A 21396-nucleotide genomic window follows, 5' to 3' on the forward strand; every position below is an offset into this window, starting at 1 on the left:
CTCTTTGTCGAAGTCTCCTTTGAGACTAAGGCTCTGTTTGGAGAGCTTCTCCAAACACATTTCCACCTATTGATTTTAGTGTGGTATTTGTTTTGAGTTTTCAAATTATAATTCCATATCCACTTTTGAAAACTCCTTTTCAGGCGGGATTAGTAGTTGTAAGTTTTTGAATTAAATATTATATGTCACATCATTTATTTCAAACTCAATTCAAAACTCTTAACCAAACAAATTTTTCATACTTAAATCATAATTCCAAAACTCACAAACTCAAAAAACAACTCTGTTCTCAAATCATATTTAGAAAACTCTACCAAACGTTGCCTAAGTTTCTCTATCAGATTTCTTTGTAATCAAACTTACAGTTTTAGTTTAGAATTGAGTTTCACTTATTTTGTTTTTTTTTTTTAAATATATATATTTTTATTTTAATTGATAATTTATTACTTGATTTTATTTTGTCTTTTGATTTGTTTGCCAAGAAATCTTGGGATGACTCTTGGATCTCAATGCTTGAGATTATTAAAAACGGGCCTCTCTTTCCCGAAGTCTCCATTGAGATTAAGTTTCTCTATCAGATTTCTTTGCAATCAAATTTATAGTTTTGGTTTAGTTGGAATTAACTAACCTGAATTTAACCCAAGGGCGGGTGGCATTGTGGTTAAGTCTTGGGGTTTAAGCCCCAAGGTCATGAGTTCAATTCCCTCCCCCTTGGGCCAATCTCCTCGGCGAAACACAGTTGGTTAGGAGGTTGGATTTCAAGTTATCTAATCCACACTTGGTGTGGGTGCAATGCTCCCCCGCTGTGTGAGTCCTGACTTAAGCGGAGTTTGTCTTGGGAGGTTGGGGCAAGTTCCCAGGTTATAGTCTCCTCGCTCGGAACGGCTAACAGGACACCCTGGTGATCTCTGCAAGGGGTGTTGCCTTGGACCTGCGGGAGGGTTTAAGCCCCAAGGTCATGAGTTCAATTCCCTCCCCCTTGGGCCAATCTCCTCGGCGAAACACAGTTGGTTAGGAGGTTGGACCTCAAGTTATCTAATCAGTACTTGGTGTGGGTGCAATGCTCCCCCGCTGTGTGAATCCTGACTTAAGCGGAGTTTGTCTTGGGAGGTTGGGGCAAGTTCCCAGGTTATAGTCTCCTCGCTCGGAACGGCTAACAGGACACCCTGGTGATCTCTGCAAGGGGTGTTGCCTTGGACCTGCGGGAGGGTAGGGAGGATTTTCCTGCAACAAAAAAAAAAGAAGCTAACCTGAATTTTTTTTCGTTTTTATTTATTTATTTATATTTTCCCCTTTTAATTGATAATTTTTTACTTGATTTTACTTTGTTTTCTGGTTGGTTTGTTTGTTGGGAAATCTTGGGATCACTCTTGGATTTCAATGCTTGAGATTAAAAAAACGGCCCTCTCTTGTTCGCAATATCTATTGAGACTAAGTTTCTCTCTTAGATTTCTTTGCAATCGAACTTATAGTTTTAGTTTAGATTTAACTTTCTCGTATTTTGTTTCATTGTTTGATATATTTTTATCTGAATTGGTGGTATTGAAACATATATAGGTTCCTTTTCCCAATTTCTTATTCTACTTAATTATTGGTAGTATTGAAACATTTTATCATAAGAGGATGTTTACAATTTCATGCTGAATTATATGACCCTATTTGTATAGGGAAATAATTGGACGTCCCTCCGGTGAAGGACAAAATTCAATTTTGCATTATCCTATACAATTTTATTTTGAAAATGTTATGTAGAACAAAACAGTGATGTAGGCAAGTGTAAATTTTGAGAGCATCTAATAATTGATGTATTGAGAACATAACAATGTCAGGAATTTGCACACAATTTGATAGTAGGGGCAGCTAGTGGAAGCAACTAGAGCTGATCTTGGATGATCTAGAAAGAAAATTAGCTAACTAAAAGTTAACTCTACAAGGCCTTGAATCCCACCTCCTTGGGTTCAGGCCCATGGAATTCTTTTATGCTGTATTCTGTTTTTTTATTGTTGTTACGTCATGCTTTATTTTTACTTACATCATATGCTTTATTCACTACCTCAGTTCATGTTCCTTGGCTGCTTGCTGGTGTATTTATTGGTCTTCGTACATGATCAAACCAACTTGGGTGAATTTATGAGGCTCACTTATTTGCACGCCTCAGAGTAATGCATACCAAAAATACCCTTTTTTTTTTTTTAAAGGAATACATCCCAAAAATACCTTAAGTCCTGCATTATTTTATTTAACAATGTTTTCTTTATTGAAACACTATTTTGGTGTTTCTATTACTTACATTTCTATAATATTTTAAATGGTGGACTCTTAACTGCTTTCATTGCTTAACTTTTCTAATAATCATGTAATTTTAGCAATTTTAAGCTGACAGGGTAAAGTCTAATTTGCCAATAAATTGTGGTTTTTAAATAATTTTATTGTTGGTGGGATTTAGACCCACATATCCTGTTGATAAAGGTAATATTTTTCGAATTAGTTGGTGTTGTTACTTTCATAGCACTGTAACATATGGCATTTGTTTTTCAATATATACAATTGTCTATCATCATTTTTTATAGTTTATGTGTAATCTTACAATTCTTGATTCAATTCGATTCACAAGTCCACTATTAGGATTTTGTTTCTTGAATTGACAACTATGATACAATATAACTGGAACTTTTGATGCACTTGTGGAAGTAAGAATAGCTGGCATCGATGTTATCTTTGGAAGGTGAGCTATCTTGGTTTTTATTCTGTTCTTTGATTATTATATTTCCCATCTTCAGCTGGTCTTAATTTTTTGTGCTTCGAATCACTTGGGAGAAAGGAAGGGGGAGTCCTACGATTCTGTTTGTCAGTCAAATGGACAGTTATGTGTTCCAAACAAACTGTGAGTGCTTACTCTGTGTGAAATGTGAGCTTTATCTTTCATGCATTCTTACTTTTATAGCTGATCATGCTAATTGTTCTTTTTGACTATGATATTTATTCTAGCTTCTTGCTTTTGATCTACACTAAGTACTGTGCAAGTTTTGTGAAATCAAACTTACATTAGTTTTTATATTGTGAATTGGATTGGTTTTTCAATTTTGACATCTTATTTATGTAATTTAGGACAAAAAGTAAAATGCAAGTTGTACAATTGCCACATGTATTTCTTTGTTTTTATTTGTTTCGATTTTGCATAAATCAGCCATGACAATACTCAACACTCTCTCAACATTCCTCTTTACATGTTGGCTGAACCACATGCAGCAACACTGTTGTACATCAAAAGGTGTGAATATTGATCTTTGAAGATTGCATTAATTTTGGGCATGAAGTAGAGTAGCAAGAGCAAAATTTCATTGCATATTGTTTTATTTATTTATTTTATATTTGGGTTTATATGTTGAGCGGGAAGTAGAATTCTACTGTTTATGTATTTCTTACCTTTAGTTTTCAATTTGAATTTTTTGGTTTGCTTTGCTTTTGATTGTTTAATATTTTTTTAATGAATTTTCGTATTGCAACTATTGTAAATTTTAGGAATTTTTTTGTGTGCTCGTATTTGTATATATATATATTTCCTATATTGAGGAAAAATCATGCTTTGAAAATTTCTTTTATCTCCCTTGTTTTGAGTTTCTTGAGTAAAACATATTGGGATGATACAAACTTATTTTTTTCTAATTTGTGCTTTGGAATATATTTGACGCATATTGGTTTCTCTTTATGTTTGACGGTGCCTTTACCAAAGAGATGTTCCTGCAGGATATGGAAGAAAAAAAAAAGTTAGCAAAGAACCATGACCAACTGCATGCACTAAAATGCAGGGCATTGAATTTTCAATCCATCTTAATGCACCCATGACCATCAAGCATTGCTGGGTGTTATATCTGGAAAGTTCTGTATGTGCTGTCAAACTTTTGTTTGTCTCTTGGTCATATTATATTGAACAAGATTTCTATTTGTGCAATTCAACTTATTGCTCATAATGCCTTTTCTTCGTGGGTAGCTCTACTAGCAAATCGAAATTGTAGGATGTCGTGTCAGTAGAGCAGCTTTTTTAGTGTGTCAAGTTTTCTTCATATGATGTGCATTCTTAGCACAAGATCATGAAGAGGTATCATAACTTACTTAAATTCAACCAACTATGGCATGCACATTTGGTAATCCTTCTAGAAGTTTTGCACTGTTGCTTTGGGTTTAAGATGGATTTTATGAGGAATTGGTATTATGGTTAAAATGTTTTTCTTTTTATCTATTTTCATTCATTTTTAAATTTTATTTATTTATATTTTGCCTTAAAAAATGTGGATATTTATCTCAAATTTTGGATTCAAGCTTTTTACACTTCACATACTCCACAAAATTGTTAGGTGCATATCACGTGCTGTGGCTATTTCTTTTGAACTATTCGTTTTTTTTCTTCCTTTTTCGGTGTTTAAATTTTTGGATTTTAGGTTTATTTGTATGAAAATTTTGGTCATATTATCCTGATGTTTTACATATTTAGTCACTAATTTTGGCTGCTTTGAAAATTGTTGTTGGTTAATTGATGCTTTTACGTTTGTCTTGGTGTGTAGACTTGATAACTGAAATTAGTTTATGCAATAAATTATGGATGATGCAGACACTAAATAGAATTTTGATCAGGATTTTCAAACCATTGGTTACCTGACCTTGGATTTGGATGATTAGTGATTGGATGATTATGTGGTGTTATATTTTTTCAGTAATTAGTGTTTTGAAACCTTTAGTTACAACTTACTGAAGCTTGAGTAACCAGCTTAGGGTATGATAGAATATCAACCCCAATATAAATGAAGATTAGGGTTTACAAGAAAGTCAATTACAAGATAATCCCTGAGGGCACAAAATGATTACAGACAGACCTTAGTGAAACTTTCGGCTAATATAATATGCTAACACTCCCCCTCAAGCTGGTGCGAAGATATCTCTCATGCCCAGCTTGCCTAATATGTCATGAAATGGTTTATTCCCAATCCCCTTGGTGAGAATGTCAGCAAGTTGTTCACCAGACTGGACAAAAGGAGTACAAATGGTACCACTAGTGAGTTTCTCCTTAATGAAGTGGCGATCAATCTCAACATGTTTTGTCCTGTCATGTTGAACTGGATTGTGAGCGATGTTGATGGCGGCCTTATTATCACAGTATAACCACATGGAGTCCGTCTGATCAATACCTAGATCACGCAACAATAATTTGATCCATAAAAGTTCACACACACCTTGTGCCATAGCTCTAAACTTAGCTTGTGCACTTGACCTGGCAACCACATTCTGTTTCTTACTCCTCCAAGTAACTAGGTTGCCGCCAACAAATGTGCAATACCCTGAAGTTGATCTCCTATCGGTTACTGACCCAGCCCAGTCAGCATCTGTATAGGCTTCTACACGAAGATGATCATACTTTGAAAAATACAGACCCTTACCAGGAGCAGACTTCAAATACCTCAAGATTCTCATGACAGCATCAAAGTGAATCTGATGAGGAGCATGCATAAACTGACTAACTACACTGACAGCAACAGCAATATCAGGACGGGAGTGAGATAGGTAAATGAGCTTACCCACTAATCGTTGATAGCTCCCCCTATCCACAACTTCTCCTCCTTCATCATCTCCCAATTTCTGATTGGGTTTCAGTACGGTGGTACATGCCTTACAGCCAAGCATCCCAGTTTCCTTCAACAGGTCAAGCACATATTTTCTCTGTGAGATAAATATCCCATCCTTAGAGCGAGCAACTTCAATTCCCAGAAAATACTTCAAGCTTCCCAAGTCTTTGATTTCAAATTCTTTAGCTAAATATTTCTTCAACAAAGGTATTTCCCCACTATCATTGCCTGTAAGAACTATGTCATCTACATAAACAATAAGTGCTGTAGTCTTACCGCGTGAGGAATGTTTCACAAACAATGTGTGATCTGCCTGACTTTGTTTGAAGCCATATTTAAACATAGCCCGAGTGAATCTCTCAAACCAAGCCCTTGGAGACTGTTTGAGACCATATAATGACTTCCGTAGTTTGCATACTTTGCCTTCTGTTTGATGATGCTCAAAACCCGGAGGAATGTCCATATATACTTCTTCTTCGAGGTCACCATGGAGAAAAACATTCTTGACATCAAATTGATAAAGCGGCCAATCTAGATTAGCTGCTAGAGAGAGAAGTACTCTGACTGAATTCATTTTAGCCACTGGTGCGAAGGTCTCCTGATAATCAATGCCATATGTCTGAGTAAACCCTTTTGCCACAAGTCTTGCCTTGTAACGCTCAATAGACCCATCTGCTTTGTGTTTCACAGTATATACCCATTTACATCCCACAGGTCGTTTGCCCGTAGGTAACTCAGTCAATTCCCAAGTGCCATTCTTCCTAAGTGTTTTCATTTCCTCAATCATGGCTAGTTTCCACTCAGAGGTAGCAAGAGCATCCTGAAAATGGTTAGGAATGCTAACAGAGGAAATATTGGACACAAACGCTCTATATGAGGATGACAAATGAGAGTATGATACAAACTGTGAGATAGGATGTTGAGTACAAGATCTCACACCCTTCCTCTTGGCAATAGGAACATCAAGATCAATGGACTCAAGAGATTCAAAGTTACCTAGACTCTCATCAGAAGCAGGAGATGGCAGTGGAGTAGCAGAAACGGTCCCGTGTATCCAGTTAACTTGTTTTCTATCTATGTCCCGGACATAAACATGCCCGTCCTTATTCTTGGTGACAGTGGGTTCTATAGTCCCAGTAGAAGAGGGGGGTGCAAGAACAACTGGTTTTGCCATAGGAAGCACAGTAGTAGAGGGTGGTGCAAGAACAACTGGTTCCACCATAGGAGGCACAGGAACTGGTTCCACCATAGGAGGCACAGGACTCACTTCACACCAAGGCTCTCCCGGAAATGAGGACGGTGACACCGGAGAGGACAAGAAATAGGACTGAGACTCAAAGAAAGTTACATCCATGGACACAAACCACTTACGAGAAGAAGGGTGGTAACATTCATACCCCTTTTGAGTAGGAGAGTAACCAAGGAAAACACATTTGAGGGAGCGAGGGTCCAACTTACCACGAGAGGGAGAGTGATCATGGACAAAACAGACACAATCAAATATTTTGGAAGGAATAGAAAACAAGGACGGAGAACCGAGGAGGACGTGAAGCGGAGCCTGTTTGTCTAAGACCTGGGTAGGGAGACGATTAATAAGATGGGCAGCGGTGAGAACAGCGTCGCCCCAATAGGGCCGAGGCACATTCATAAAAAAACACATGCACCGAGCCATGTCAAGAAGATGCCGATTCTTGCGTTCGGCCACCCCATTTTGTTGAGGGGTATTGGTGCAAGAGGTCTGATGGATAATGCTATGAGTAGAGAAATATTGTCCTAACCCAGAATCTATGTATTCCCCGCCATTATCAGAACGAAATATTTTGATAGTGGCCCCAAACTGAGTACAAATCATCTTATGAAAAGTGCGAAACACAGAGAAAATCTCACTCTTATCTTTCATGAGATACACCCAAGTAGCACGAGAAAAATCATCAATAAATGTAACAAACCAGCGATGACCTTTCACAGACAGAACACGAGAGGGACCCCAAACATCAGAATGTATTAATGAAAAAGGAACGAAACTTTTATTCAAACTGGGAGCAAAAGAGGCTCTATGTTGTTTGCCAAGTTGACAAGACTCACAAAGAAAGTCAGACACATGATAATTTGCGAAACTAGAAGGAAATAAATGCTTAAGTAAATGAAATGAGGGATGCCCAAGACGCCGATGCCACAGCCATAAATCAGCGGGGGTAGTAGAAGACGTGGTGGAAGAATAAGCAAGTTTGTCCGGTTGATCTAGGAAGTAGAGACCATTTTCTGCACTACCACTGCCAATCGTCCTCCCCGTGACAAGGTTCTGAAAAAGACAATGATCAGAAAAAAACGTCACACTACAATTCAAATCCTGGGTAAGACGACTTAAGGATAACAGATTAACAGAAAACTTGGGAACATGGAGAACAGAAGATAGATGTATGGTAGGAGTGACTTGGACTAAACCTTTTCCAGAAATGGAAGAAACAGTACCATCGGCAATCCTAACTTTGTCCTGACCTGAAGAGGGCTTATAGACAGAGAAAAGATCAGAGGAGCCAGACATATGATCTGAGGCACCAGAATCAATAATCCAAGGCAAAGATGTATGACACAGGAAAGCACAAGGAGAAGATGCCAAGTTACCTGAGCGGGCAAAGGACGAGGAAGCGGTACTGAGAGCAGTAGAAGATCGGCGGTCCAACAATTGGCGCAAAGCATCCTCCAGCTCAGTATCAGAAGCTTGGGTTACAGAAGTAGAATTAGAATCGAGGGTATGAACGGCACTAGACTGATGAGCCCGGGAATAGGAACCACGTCCTCGAGATTGGCCTGACCGACCTCCTCGAGAACCAGACCGATCACCTCGACCCCCGGATGGAGTCCCATGAAGCTTCTGACACGTCTCACGAGTATGCCGCGGCTTCTTGCAATAATCACAGAATACAGACTCCGTAGCAGCAGACGGAGGAGGCAGGCTGAGGCCATCTCGAGGAGTAGACAGTAATGCGGAACGGTCAGTAGAGACAGGGGACATCATAGCAGACCGACGACTCTCCTCATTTTGTACATAGGCAAATGCCTCCTGAAGTGAAGGAAGAGTGTCCATACTCAGAACTCGACCCCTAACTGGATCATACTCCACATTTAGGCCGGCCAAAAATTTAAAGACCCGTTCCCGTGCGATGAACTTCTTGCACTCGACAGAATCAGCAGGGCAAACGGACTTATAGTCTTCCAGGTAGTCAAGGCGTTTCCAGCCGTTGGTGAGGAAAGTGAAGTACTGAAGAACAGTCTGCTCCCCTTGAAGTGAGCTCTCAATAGATCGGCGCAACTCAAATGCTTGTGAAAAATTTCCTTTGCGGGAATAGGTAACAGCCACAGCCTCCCAAACGTCCTGAGCAGTCTCTATAGACAAGTAGCCCTCACCAAGTTCTGAAACCATCGAATGGATAAGCCAACTCATAATCAAAGAGTTGGTAATCTCCCATTGGTCATAACCTGAGTCAGTGGTACTAGGTGCCTGTATCCTGCCATCAACATACCCCATCTTCCCTCTGCTTTTCAAAAACATAGTCAAACTTTGAGACCATGCTAGGTAGTTCTGACCATTAAATAGAGAAGTGGTGATTTTCAGACTAGGGTTGGGGTTCTCAGTCATGGTAGTAGGTAGAATGAGACTCTCACTCTTTGGTGTTTGAGAAGAAGGGGACACACTGGTGGAATCTGTCATGGATACAATACTACCAAACCCGCAACAAAACTAGTGGAAATCACAAACCCGGAAGGTGGTAGTGAGATAACAGGCACAATGACCACTATAAAGACATAACAAAATTAAGAAATCATTTTTTTTTTTTTTTTTTTTGTTTTTTTTTGTTTTGTTTTGTTTTGTTTTTTGTTTTGTTTTTTGTTTTGTTTTTTGTTTTTGTTTTTTTTTGTTTTTTTGTTTTATATATATATATATTGATTTATTTATGTATACATGTATTTATATATAAATATATATAACAGGCTATATTTATATATATATCGGGATATATATATATATATATATATTTATATATACCAAGGCTGAGATCATACCACAGTGAGACAGAGGCTGAGGATGATGACGACGAGCGACGAATGACTGGAGGAGATCGACGAGCTGAGGAGCTGACGGCTGAGTGACGATCGACAGAGGAAGGCGAGGAGATCGACGAGGTGAGGGAGACGACAGAGGAAGGCGAGGAAGACGAGGTGAGGAGATCGACGAGGTGAGGAAGACGAGCTGACGGCTGAGTGATGATCCACCCAGGTAAGCTTCGAACCCTAGAGTGTCGTTGGTGTAAAGGTCTACCAACGAGGGTGAGCCGAAACCCTAGAGGTGCTGCTCTGATACCATGAAGCTTGAGTAACCAGCTTAGGGTATGATAGAATATCACCCCCTATTTATAAATGAAGATTAGGGTTTACAAGAAAGTCAATTACAAGATAATCCCTGAGGGCACAAAATGATTACAGACAGACCTTAGTGAAACTTTCGGCTAATATAATATGCTAACACTTACATCTCCTGTTTGGGTGATTACTCTTATATCTGAGCATCCTAATCGTTCTTTTTGGTTATGATATTTATTCTAGCTTCTTGGGGTTTGATCTACACTAACCAAAAAGTTAGCAAAGAACCATGATCAACTGCATACACTAAAAAAGGCAGGGCATTGAATCTTCAATCCATCTTAATGCACTCATGACTGTCAAGCATTGGTGGCTGTTATATCTGTAAAGTTCTGTATGTGCTGTCAAACTTTTGTTTGTCTCTTGGTCATATTATATTGAACAAGATTTCTATTTGTGTAATTTAACATATTGCTCATAATTTCTTTTCTTCGTAGGTAGCTCTACTACCTGATCGAAATAGTGCAATATTGTGTTACTAGCGCAGCTTTTTTACGGTGTCTACTTTTCTTCATATGAAGTGCTTTTTTAGCATAGGATGATTATGTGGTGGATCTTCCTGGGATTGCAAAGTTACGATTCCCATCATTTATATTTTTTCATTAATTAGTGTTTTGAAACTATTCACCTGTTTGGGTGATTATATGGACTGTTGTCGCCTGCAATGTAACATATTATTCCACTGATGGTAAATGTTTAATCTATAATTTCAATATTTAATTTTGATTAAATTTTTAATTCAAATGTTAAGACTCATGCCATTAATCATGGGTCACTGGCACCACCGCTGGCAGCAGATTGGCGACCACAGTTGCCAAACCCAAATGATCTTCAACTCTTTGCAATGTCAGTGTTTCGAACCTTGACCCATTTCTGCTTTTGCTATCACTGTTTTTGGTGATGTTGATTCTTGGCTGCATTTAATGTCTGCAAGAAATAAGAGTCAGTTGAGGGCAAGAAGTAACAGTAACGTAATTTTTCAACCCTTTTTTAATAAGTGAATCTTTCATAAGTTTTTAGAAATTAAATTTTTCGATAACAAACTTGTTTAGAAAAAATGCATTGGTTCACGGTGTTCTACATTTACTAGATTCAGTGACTTTGTTTGGGGCGAGAGAGAAAGAATTGGGTTTTTGCACTGTAGTGGTGCGTGGGGACCCCCATGGTTGTTGTCCTAGGTAAAAACTGATGTGATAGTAGAAGAGAAAAAGTCACGGAATTTTGGTAGTGTTGTTGCCTTATTGACATTACTGTTTTTATTTATTTACAAAATTTTTTATTCGTTTTCTTTTATTTACTTGAATAATGAGATAAGCTCTCTTTACTGACATTTTTTTAATTTATATTTCTGGTAAAAAAAAAAATCCAGGAGTTGCTAATATTAACCACGCCACTGTTTCTGCAAGAGAGTTGCAATATCTGTTTTTTTCCAGCTCACAGCACATGCACACCATATTGTCATGTTTCTTTTTTGTATCTAAAGGATACATTATTGAGTTGACTGGAGATGTTTCTTCTTCTTCTTGTTCACTCCTCTGGTTTTTCTCGACCTGAAGCTTGCTGCGTTACTTCTGAGGTTTGTTTCTTCTCTTGCTCTCTTTCATCAATTTTGGTGTTCTTCAAGTAATTGACTTTCTGTTATTTCAATGACACAGTTCGTTTTCAAATATCGTTGGTTTTCTTTCTTCATCTGAATAGTACTCTGTTACTTTTCTGAGATTTGTTTTTGTTTTCTTCTCTTGCTCTCTTTCATTAATTTCTATTTTCTTACCATGTTCATTTTGTGTTTTCCTGGCGTTCTTTTTGCATCAGAAGCTGAAGAGTTTTTTCGGTACTCTCTGAGGTTTGTTTGTGTTTTCTTCTCTTACTCCTGCTATTATTTCCCATTTTGTTTTCTAACCTCCTCCTATTACTTTTTCTTTATTTTACATGACAACTCAGCTCATCTTTTTCGTTGATTTTTAATGTAATATTGCACTTCCAATTGTTGGAATGCAGGTTCTCCTTTTCTGTTTTTTTATTTGGGAATCCTGTGTTTATCTTGTTTGAATTTGAAACCCTAATAGTCATAGTCTTGTATATATAAGTATGTTTGGTAGTTTTTTTCCTCTTTCAAGTTGTATTGGTTGTTGACTTTTTTGCCTTGGATGAACTGTATTTCTGCAATGATTGAAAAGTCAATTTTGCTCGTATGTTTCATAATGGTGGAGTCTTTAATTGATGGTTTAGTGCATCTCTTTTGGTTTTGCGTTGGGTTTTGTTTCATTTCATTTTATTTCCTACATGTTTTTCTTTTGAATATACTTTTCTGAAGATTGGCAGGATCTTGAATAGGAGTATCGAATGAGTTGATCTTTTTACTATGGCTGGTGGTGGTTTTGTGACTTTTGCTGGTCAATTATTTTCATTTTTATGTCCTTGATTTTTTTTACTATAACTTGGCTGGCAGTGGTTTTGTGACTGTAACATGTGCCAAAACCTTCCCACCCCCCACCCCCCATATACAATTGTCTACCATCATTTTTTATAGTTTATACAGAATCTTATGATTCTCGATTCGACTCACAATTCCACTATTAGGATTTTGTTTCTTGAATTGACAATTATGATACTATATAATTGGGACTACTGATGCACTTGTGGAAGCAAGAATAGCTGGCATCAGCGTTATCTTTGGAAGGTGAGGTGAGCTATCTTGGTTATAGTTCTGTTCTCTGATTAGTATATTTCCAATCTTCAGTTGGTCTCAATTTTTTGTGCTTTGAATCACTTGGGAGAAAGGCAAGGGGTGTCATACGATTCTGTTTGTAAGTCGAATGGGCGGTGATGTGTTTGAAACAAATTTATCTTTTGTTAGCAGATATTTTAATATCATAATGTGTTATTGGTTTGATTTGTTTTCTTTCCCTCCAAGTTTTCATTGTCTTTCTCTTCAAGTCTCCAAGTCTTCCAAGGAAGTTGCCTACCAATTTCCTTCATATTCTTATCCTTCAAGTCTTTGCCAAGTCAAGTCTCCTTCAAGTCTTCCAAGAGTCAAGTCTTCATACCTATCCTCCAAGCATCTTCCAAGGAGCCTCCAAGCAACTTCCAAGAAGGATCCTCCAAGAAACTTGTCCACCAAGTTTCATCTTCTATAAATTGAGCTAATCTCCTATCTTGGAATATACGAGAAGAAGTTTTGTTGCTTTATTATGTTTTGTGTGAGATTATCAGGCAAATAAAAAGGGGTATATGTGATAAAGCTTTGGGTTCAACCAATTGTGCAGTATTGGTGAACCGTACGACTTAGTCGGGTTGTTGTATCCTGGGGGGACAAGTCAAGGTTTTTTCTACTGCACCGGTGTGAGGCTTTGCCTAACCGCAGAGGGCTTGAATCTTCTTAAAGATAGCGAATTTCCCGTGCCTCAGCCTTTACAATAGTTATTGTAATTTTTATTATTTGTATTTTCTGGTGTTTTATTTGTAATTATCACCAACAATTTTAAGGAGATTCAAATAGCAAAAAGTCATGGAGCCAGTACTGGAGAAACCCAACGAGAATACCGGCGATCTCAACAAGCCCTTCCTGTTCAAGGGAGCTCATTTCAAGAGATGGAAAGGCAAGGTGCTTTTCTACCTCAGTCTCCTCAAGGTAGCCTATATCCTGACCGAGAAAAATCCAAACAAAGTCCTCACTGAAGAGATGACCGACGAGGAATATGCCGCTCATCTTGAAAAAATCGAGAAATACAACACAGATGAGTATAAATGTCGATATTATCTTTTGAATTGTCTTTCAAATCTATTTTATGACTATTATGATACCACTTACACCACTGCCAAGAAAATTTGAAAAGCCTTGCAGAATAAATATGACACTGAAGAGGCAGGCGCTAAGAAATATGCTGCAAGCCATTTTTTCTGCTATCAAATGATAGATGGAAAATCAGTGGCGGAGCAAGTTGAAGATTTTCAGATGCTAGTGGCTGAAGTTAGATCTGAAGGCATCAAAATTGGAGACAATCTTGTTGTAGCAGGTATTGTTGACAAACTTCCATCATCTTGAAGGGAGTTCCAGAAGTCAATGCGTCACAAGCAAAAAAAGACATCCTTGGAGACTCTAATCACACGGATTCGGGTGGAGGAGGAAGCACGAGGACAAGATGCGCTTATGACACAAGAGCATTCCACTGCAAAGGTAAATTTAACTTCTGGAAATACTTTACCTAAAGGTCGATTTCATAAAAATAGTCACTTGAAGCCAGTTAAGAAAATATGGAAAAATATTGGAAGGCCACAAAATAAAAATTACTCGAGGCAAAAGAAATGGAACCAAGAACCCCCTTCACAAGATTTGACAAATGTGACATGCTTTGTGTGTGGCAAAAGTGGGCATATTGCTCGAACTTGCAAATTTCGGAAACAACAGTCTTGACCACAGGCTAATGTTACCGAGGAACCATTTGTGGGTATGATTACAGATATTTTTATGGTTCAATCTGTGGAAGGGTGGTGGGCAGACTCTAGTGCCAATAGGCATGTCTGCTATGATAAAGATTGGTTCAAAGATTTCACTTCTTTTAATGAGGAGAGGACTGTTATGCTTGGTGACTCCAGCTTAACCAAGGTGCTCGGGTGTGGGGATGTTGAGCTGAATTTTACCTCTGGACGTGTGCTTGTTTTAAAAGATGTGTTGTACACACCGTCCATGAGGAAAAATTTGATGTCGAGTTATTTGCTCAATAAAGCTGGTTTCAAGCAGACTATTGAATCTGACCAATATGTAATTACTAAAAAAGGAATATTTGTGGGGAAAGGGTATGCCTGTGATGGAATGTTTAAATTAAATATTGAGAATAAGAAAACACATGTTTCTGTTTACATGCTGTTTTCTATGAATTTTTGGCATGCTCGTCTATGTCATATTAATAGCCGATATGTGGGAGTCATGAGTAGTAAGTTTAGGATTAATTCTCAGACTAACAAATAAATTTGAGAAATGTGAAGTTTGCAGTCAAGCAAAAATAACTAAAAGGCCTCATAAAAGTGTGATGAGAAATACTGAATTGTTAGAATTAATTCACACTGATTTATGTGAATTTGAAGGAATTTTAACACGTGGTGGAAATAGATATTTTATCACTTTTATTGATGATTTTTCAAAATACTCTTATGTTTACTTGTTAAAAAATAAAAGTGATACTTTTGAAAAATTTAAAGAATTCCTTCTTGAAGTTGAAAATCAATTCGGTAAAAAGATTAAAAGATATAGAAGTGATAGAGGCCGGGAGTATGAATCTTTTAGATTCAACTCGTTTGCTCAGTCTTTGGGAACAATCCATGAAACTACTCCACCATATTCACCTGCATCTAATGGTGTAGCAGAAAGGAAAAATAAAACTTTAACTGAATTAACAAATGCTATGCTAATTGAAGTAGGTGCTCCTTCAAATTTGTGGAGAGAAGCAATTTTAACTGCATGTTATGTTATGAATAGTGTCACATAAAAAAACAAAAGATACACATTTGAATTGTGGAAAAGGCATAAGCCAAATTTGAGATATTTGAGGGTTTGGGGTTGTCTAGCTTTTGTTAGACTTGTGGACCCTAAAAGACCTAAATTAGGTGTGAAAGCTGCCACTTGTGCTTTTCTTGGATATGCAACAAATAGTACAGCCTATAGATTTTTTGATATGGGAAACAAAATAATTTTTGAATCAGGTGATGCAATTTTTCATGAAGAAGAATTTCCTTTTAAATCTAAAAATGGTGGGGGTCAAAATTATCAAGAAAATATTTTATCTGAAACCGGTTCCTTTACTCCTCTTTTACAAAATCAAGATACTGTAGTTTTTGAACCTAGAAGGAGTAAAAGAGCCAGATTAAAAAAAGATTTTGGCCCTGATTATCATGTTTTTAATGTGGAGGAAACTCCATGAACTTTACTAGAAGCTTTGGCATCTCCTGACTCTGTTTTTTGGAATGAGGCTGTAAATGATGAGATGGAATCATTATTATCCAATAAAACTTGGGTATTAATAGATTTATGACCAGGTTGTAAAACTATTGGCTGTAAATGGGTTTTGAGAAAAAAAACTTAAACTAGATGGAACTATTGATAAATATAAAGTAAGGCTTGTTGCAAAAGATTTTAAACAAGCAGATCTTGACTTTTTTGATATATTTTCTCCGATTACTAGAGTTACATCCATTAGATTATTAATTGCAGTAGCTGCAATTCATGATCTAAAAATTCATCAAATGGATGTTAAAACAGCCTTTTTAAATGGAGACCTGGGTGAAGAAATCTATATGGATCAACCTGAGGGTTTTGTGGAACCCGGTCAAGAAAGCAAAGTGTGCAAGCTAGTTAAATCCATATATGGCTTAAAACAGGCCCCTAAACAGTGACATGAGAAATTTGATTCTTGCATGATTGAGAATGGCTATAAAACAAATGAATGTGATAAATGCATCTACTATAAATCTGACGAGAATTCACATGTCATTATTAGCTTCTATGTGGATAATTTACTTATATTTGGCTCTAATTTGCATATCATCGTGGAAACTAAAAATATGCTTAGTAGCCATTTTGATATGAAAGATCTTGGTGAGGCTAATTATATTTTGGGAATGAAAATTACTAAAACTTGTGATGGTATATTTCTTGATCAGTCGCATTATGTTGAGAAAATTTGGAGAACGTATAATTTTTATAAGTGCAAGCATGTTCTTACTCCTTTCGATCCTCATGTGCGTTTATTTCCTATTGAAAATGATGAGGGTGTAATTAATCAAAAGGAATATGTTAGTATGATTGGTAGCTTGCGTTATGCGACTGACTGTACTAGACCTAACATTGCCTATGCAGTTGGAGTACTTAGTAGGCTTACTAGCAAGCCTGGCAGTGATCACTAGCTGGCCATTGAGCGTATTATGAAATATTTATCTGGTATCATAAAATATGACTTGTTTTATAATAAGTATCCTGCAGTACTTGAAGGTTACAGTGATGCCGATTGGAATACCTTGTCAGGTGATTCATTATCAACCACTGGTTACTTATTTACATTGGGAGGTGGTGCTATAAGTTGGAAATCAAAAAAACAAACCATGATTGATAATTCAACAATGGAGGCTGAGCTTATTGCTTTAGCTACAGCCAGTAAAGAAGCAAATTGGTTAAGAGATTTGTTAAATGAAATCTCTTATTGGGAAAAACCGATTCCACCTATATTGATTCATTGTGATAGCACCGCAGCAATTGGTCAAGTTAATAATCGTTATTATAACGGTAAATCCAGACCTATCAGAAGAAAATACAGTACTGTGAGATCTTATGTAAATAAATATATTGATGTATATTATTGATTGATGTATTACAAGATTGATTGTGTATATTTTGTATATTACAAGCTATTATATAGGAGAGGATTTGGGAGTAGGTGAGGTAGGTGAGTGGTGGTAGTGGATGGTAGTGGAGGTGGTGGGTGGTAGTGGAAATGGTAGGTGGAGTTGGTGGTGTGGTAATTTACACAATTTACAATTTACATTAACAGCCCCCCTCAAACTCAAGGAGGATAGGCACTAGTTAACTTGAGTTTGGAGAGAGTCACAAAACAGAAAAATAAAACAGGATAGGAGACACGGTATGGTCGTGTCAGACCGATGTAGCTGACAGTTTATGGGGTCATGTCGGACCGTTGTAGCAGACAGTTTACGGGGTCATGTCGGACCGTTGTAGCAGACACTGTGTGGTCGTGTTAGACCGATGTAGAAGACAGTTTACGGGGTCATGTCGGACCGATGTAGAAGACAGTTTACGGGGTCATGTTGGACCGTTGTAGCAGGACAGTTTATGGGGTCATGTCGGACCGTTGTAGAAGACAGTTTACGGAGTCTTGTCGGACCCTTGTAGAAACTAACCGGAATCTATGTCGGGCCGTTGTAGAAGATTGTGGTGGTGTACCAAGGGGGTGACTTAGGGAGTGCGCCATGAGCGACTTATACATGATACTGTGTATAACCCCCCCTCAAACTCAAATAGGTGTAAAGATAGAAACCTATTTGAGGTTGAAACAAAGGGATTGATAAAGTTGACCGGTGTAGAAGACACTGTATAAGTGTGTATATAGGCTGCCCAAAAGATATACATGGATGTAGATATCGAGCCCTCAAAAGTCGTGCCCTCAAAAGGTGTGCCCAATTTGTCAAAAGGCGTGCCATCAAAAGGCGTGCCCGATGCATCAAAAGGCGTGCCAGATATGATGGCGAGGCACGTGAGTGCCTTGGCTGGCGTGCCCGTTTGTCTGGCGTCAAGAGGCGCGCGATGCGCGTGGCTGCCTCGGCTATTTAACCAAGGTTGATGCTGAGGCTGAGGCAGACAAAAAACTGCTGAAAATTCCCTGAAAAACTCTTCCTTTGCTGAGAGATTTGTGTTCGAAGAGAGAAACTCTGTAATATTCGGTAACACTCTGTTGCCCAGAAAATGGCTTCGTCGTCCCGGAGTCTGCTCACTCTCTTTCCCGACCTCAACGAGTCAACAAGAGAGAGAACTGGTGCGGTGGCACTGGAACCTCAACCAAGTGCCCCGGAGTTTGCTCCGTTGAATTTTCCGATGCGGTCGGTGGAGCAAAAAATGGCGGTGCAGTCAGATGTGGAGGCCAACCAGTATACTTTGAAGACATATGTGGAAAGCATGACGGCGGTCACTAATTTGTCGAACCGGCTGCAGAGTAGGACAAATGAGGTGCAGCATGTAAATGCCCAGCTGGTTCTGCTCCAACGCATGTATAAGGATGCGCGAGCAGAGATCAGTGTGCTAAAGGCAGAAAACAAGGAGCTGAAGCGGAAGGCCACCGTGATGTTCCGATTTGGAGGTCCTCCATATGCTGCAGTGGAGGAGTATGGGGGAGTGAACTTGCTCGGCGGCGTGGAAAACACGGAGGCAGCACCGTCAAGGGCTGCTCAGGACGGAGGCAAGAAGAAGAGACCGGCGGCAGAGTAGAGAAGAAAATCCTGCCTGTGGATGTGGTTGTTGTTGTTGTTGTTTTTGTTTTTTTTTTTTTTTTTTTGTTTTTTTTTTTTTTTGTAAAATGGTGATCGGGGTGAGCCCCTGATATGAATAAAATAGGAGTGTTGGGCAAAGATGTAAATTTCGTGGGTTTGTTTGTTTTTGTTTTTTTTTTTTTAATAAAAAAGAGATATATATATATATATATATATAATAAAGAAAGTGGGAAATGGCGGTGGATGCAAAGTGGGTTGGAAAGTGAAAAGATGAGAGAGAGGAGGCATGTGGGTTGAGTTGTGTGGGTGGAGAATAAAGAAAAGAAAAGAAAAGAAAAGAAAGGGAATCATTGTGTGTTGATCATTACCGAGAGAGAGAGTTTGTGCATGCGGACCTCATTTGAACAGCATGTGTAATGGGTCTTCTTTTGTCAAAAGGCTGACACTGCAGGCCAAGTGGCCTAAGCTCCAATGGAAAAGAACAGGTTGGCTTGGTCTGCCTCAGTCAGTGAAGACATCCTGGTGCAAATCATAAAATGACCTGTAATCGTATGGAGAAAAGGAATGAACAAAACGGAGCTGAGATACACTATATATATGTGCGTTTTGCTGGAGATGAGAGGAGCCTTGGGTTTGAAGAGGAGGAAGAAGACTACGGCGGCCACGAGATCGAAGCCTAAGCTGGAATCTGCGTCTTCGGACTCTTTGGCGGCTGCGTAAGCGTTCCAATCGGCGAGCAAAGACGACGACGATTTCTGCAGATCGTTGCTGCTACTGGGGCCTCCGGCGAACCATGCTTGGGCAGTTTTCTGCATATTTGTAGAATTTTGAAGGACGGAATGGAGAGAGACGACTGTGATGATCGAGAGTGAGAGACTTCCGAGAAAGAATCGGATTTATCACCAGCAATTTCACTCTCTCTCTCTGGAAAGACTGAGAAACAAGCTTTGATGTCTGATCTGTCTGATGGGCGAGGAAGAGGAGGAAGACGCTGGCGACTATACATGACGCTACGTTTGTACGGCTTCTGCTTCTTCGAGATCTCAGGTAATGAGGTTGAGGTTTGTGCACTGGTATGTGGGTGAGGGTATGGAGGAAGGAGAGAGAGAATTTGAAAATTTGGGTTTGTCCGGCGGACGGCCAAGGTGAGGCTGCCGCCCGCCGGTGAAGCGGAATCACTAATTTCTTAACCTTGCTCTGATACCATTTAAATAAATATATTGATGTATATTATTGATTGATGTATTACAAGATTGATTGTGTATATTTTGTATATTACAAGCTATTATATAGGAGAGGATTTGGGAGTAGGTGAGGTAGGTGAGTGGTGGTAGTGGATGGTAGTGGAGGTGGTGGGTGGTAGTGGAAATGGTAGGTGGAGTTGGTGGTGTGGTAATTTACACAATTTACAATTTACATTAACATCTTATATGAATAATGGCATCATAAATGTGGATTATATTAAATCTGGTGATAATCTTGCAGATCCATTAACTAAGGCCTTAGCAAGAGATAGAGTCTGGAATACATCAAAGGGGATGGGGTTGAAGCCCATTGAATATAGCAGGAGCCATGTATGAGGATACTCAACCCAGGGACCAGAGATCCTGTAACTGGGTTCTATGAGAAAAACGATCATATGATGGCCGTGAGAAATGCACTAAATTACTTTTTACCCATCCCTATGATGCAAGTGCATGTATCTTGTAACGTTGTAGAGGTTGAGTTATTAAAAAACTCTTAATGAATTTCTGTAGCTCTTATTGATTGAGTGGGGTGTCATAGTTATAGGAGCACCCTTGACAGAATTCACCTATGTGAGTGTGGTAGTGGGGCTGCTACCTATGAAATTTTGGCTAATTCTCAAACACACTCATGAATCCTGGGATCGCACAAGGCCGTAATGTGCTAGCTTTTAAAGCTTATGTGAACACCTGGAATAGTATGTGTGTGCAATAATTATTTATTTCCCTTAAGCAGTCATAGTTCAATGCTGAGCATACTATTGGCTCTGTAGTAGATATTATTGTTTCACTAATGGAGGTTCAATGCAGAGCACACCTACCATGATGTATAATATCCTTATTTGCCTAATAATCTCAGTTTTTGTTACCTATAATATTAAAATAGGTGGAGGAATATTAGCAGATATTTTAATATCATAATGTGTTATTAGTTTGATTTGTTTTCTTTCCCTCCAAGTTTTCATTGTCTTTCTCTTCAAGTCTCCAAGTCTTCAAAGGAAGTTGCCTACCAATTTCCTTCATATTCTTATCCTCCAAGTCTTTGCCAAGTCAAGTCTCCTTCAAGTCTTCCAAGAGTCAAGTCTTCATACCTATCCTCCAAGCATCTTCCAAGGAGCCTC

The 21396-nt window shown here is 38.5% G+C and overlaps 1 long non-coding RNA gene across 1 annotated transcript; it reads left to right on the forward strand.

The window, feature by feature from the left end:
- Positions 1-10587: 10587 nt before the first annotated feature.
- LOC145792943 (uncharacterized) lies at positions 10588-13804 on the forward strand. Its single transcript, XR_014333263.1, has 2 exons — positions 10588-11616; positions 11853-13804. It is a non-coding gene; the product is annotated as an uncharacterized LOC145792943 (long non-coding RNA).
- Positions 13805-21396: the final 7592 nt, after the last annotated feature.

The sequence above is a fragment of the Camellia sinensis genome, chromosome 6 (assembly GCF_055761805.1).
Source record: "Camellia sinensis isolate YWXY chromosome 6, ASM5576180v1, whole genome shotgun sequence".
Lineage (NCBI taxonomy): Eukaryota > Viridiplantae > Streptophyta > Magnoliopsida > Ericales > Theaceae > Camellia > Camellia sinensis.